Genomic DNA, 2,777 nt, shown 5'->3' on the forward strand with positions numbered 1-2,777 from the left:
TTGTGTGAAATAAATAAGTAAGACCAGTGGTTTCCACTCTCTGAGTTTTCATTTTCTCATGTCGGTTTTTTATTTGTTTGTTTTGTTCCAGTCCTAACTATTTTTAGTTGATGACAAAATAAAACCCCAAGATATTTCCCAGAGGCCAATATTGCGCTTTTCTTCTTTTTTTCCTCAAACACTTTTAGACAAAGTTTAGCTGTTGGTAAAGTTACTGGCCCACTAGCTACAATATAAATCCTTTAGAAAGCAGAGCTATTCGTCCTAAGTCAGGATACCAGGCTGAAGGGAAACAATTCTGTTTTAAAAGGACGAGAAACATAATTCAGATTTCTTTGATTCGAACCTCCGAAAATATCTGAGAAGATTTAAAGATTTCTAAATACTTCGTGCAGCACCAGGACTTGCTGCACAATAGAGGGAGACAACAGTTTCGATACCCATTCTTCATTGAATACAGAAAGACTCTCGTGTGTAAAAATTAATGGAGATAATGTCTCGAGGACATTTCCAATGAGTAACGGTATTCCACAAGGCTGTCCGATCTCACCAAAAATATTTATTCTTGCTGTGGATATTTCAGCCCAAAAAGTAATCCCGAACAATATCATAAGTGGTATCAACACCTAGATCTATCCGGGTTTGGAGTCTAGTAAAATTAGTCAGTATGCAGATGACACAACCTTAATCCTAAGGAATGCCAATGATTTGAGAAGAGGCATGTCTGTTCTGAATGATTTTTCGGTCATTTCAGATTTGCATTTAAATTTGATTACGCCAAGTGTACGAATGGCTAAGCCGTAACTATAGACGAATTTCCGAATCAGTTTGTTCTAACCATTAAAATTCTTGGAGTATATTTTAGCAGCATAAAACCGGCGGAAGAACTAGAAGAAACTGGAAGCCCAGGATCGATACCCTCTTCAGAAGTTTTGGAAAATGGGCGAGAAGAGATCTATCAATTCTTGGGAAAATGCACTTGACTAAAACTTTTGGAATAACGCAGTTTCTTTTTGTAATGCAAATTCCTGTAAGGACTTGTCTGTTGATATCCACCCCTTGGCACCCATCGAACTTTATGCAGTTGCGAGGGCGGTAAAACCTCTACTAAAAAAAAAAAGTTACCAAAAAAACGTCTGTCGTCCTTATCTCTCCTTCTCCTTCTTTGTGTATGTTACTCTCGAGTATCACCTCCAACTTTCGGCACTTATATGACTTTTATTGTGTTGGAAGTGCCGTAAAACTCTTACTGAAAACGATATTATGGTGCTAGTTCTTGTTCTCAAAAAAAAATTTCTTTCACATCTTTCCTTCTCTCTAAACATTTTTGTCGTCTGCTTTCGTCTCCACATTCTGCCCCCACCCCTTCACCTCCTATGCTCTCTCCTCTGGGCTCCTGACTCTTTCTGCAGCTTTTCTACTGCTACTCCTTGGCTCCATATACTGCTGTCTTTCAACTACACCCCCCTGATCTTATGGTAGGTCAGATCTACACCTAGCCCTCTCGAAAAAGGGCGAAAATCTCGGAGGTCCAGTGTACAAGTTGTGCGCGTTAAAGATCCTTTGGTGGTCCAAAATAAAAAAGAGTCGGCTTCGGCGCCACCTTGGCAAAATTCAAAATTCCCTACGAAGTGAAAATGTTTAAAAGGGGGGCGGCTACACCTGAAGGCTATCTCGCTTATTACTGGGCCGAATTTGACCAAATGTCACACATAATAACAAGCATAGTAAGGAGTCTTCAAATCCGCAGTCAAATTTGAGAAAAACGTTTCGTTTCCATGGATACGGCGCCAATGTTGGATTTTGTTGACATGTCTTACGTAATGAATGCCGCACTTATCGCTCATAGAAACTGATTGTTTTTTTGTTTTTTTGCGTGCGTGTTCACAAACATTAGATGTAAAGATGTGTCGGTTGGATTTTTTTCCTAAACGAATTCAAAATTTTTTAATGAATTTTTTCTTGAGGTAGCATTCAAGTTTGCAAAAAATCCGTGAAAATCCACACTCCAGACACCACCAACAAAGATCTATTCCATATATCAAAAAAATTCAACGCAAACACGCATTTTTAGTATTGCATCTTCTCTTCATTCTGTGAAAATTTCATGAAGATTGGATCAAAAATGGTGGAGTTATTCAAAAAAGTATAACAATGTCTCACATATATATATATAAAATAAGATTATGTGCCCTTTTTACAATTCAGTGGCCAAAAGTGTGTTTCTGTTTTGTATTTGCTACTGGGCTTGAAACTGTGGGGTGTATGACACAGAGAACATTGACAAAATAAATTAAGAAAGCAAGCAAGATCTCTAGATATGATTCTACTAGATTTGGTGAAAAGATGACATGGAGGCGAGCGGTACAAGCTGAAATTGAAAAAGCGGGGACATCATGGAAACAGATAGAAAAGGATGCACAGGACAGGCTTCGCTGAAGTAATGCTGTAGGTGGCCTGTGCTCCACTGGGAGTTAAAAAGGGCAAGAGAGAGAACTGGTGAAATGTTTTTGATTTTAAGAAGAAAAAAGAAAAACAGCCTAATTAACGACCTACCACAACCCATTTCCACAGAAATTGTAAGATCACGCAGTGGCAGGAACGTAGCACTAAGAACAAAAATATAACAAAAGACTTTTCTTGCCATCTGGAATAAGGCCGATGTCGGTCGGAATAAACATGAATTTAAAATACTGGAAAAGCTAGACATAGGTGGAAAAGATCTAAGAATTATCAGGAATTTGTACTGGGACCAAAACGCTGCTGTACGAATTAAT

The sequence above is a fragment of the Aplysia californica genome, unplaced genomic scaffold, assembly GCF_000002075.1.
Source record: "Aplysia californica isolate F4 #8 unplaced genomic scaffold, AplCal3.0 scaffold00641, whole genome shotgun sequence".
Classification (NCBI taxonomy): domain Eukaryota; kingdom Metazoa; phylum Mollusca; class Gastropoda; order Aplysiida; family Aplysiidae; genus Aplysia; species Aplysia californica.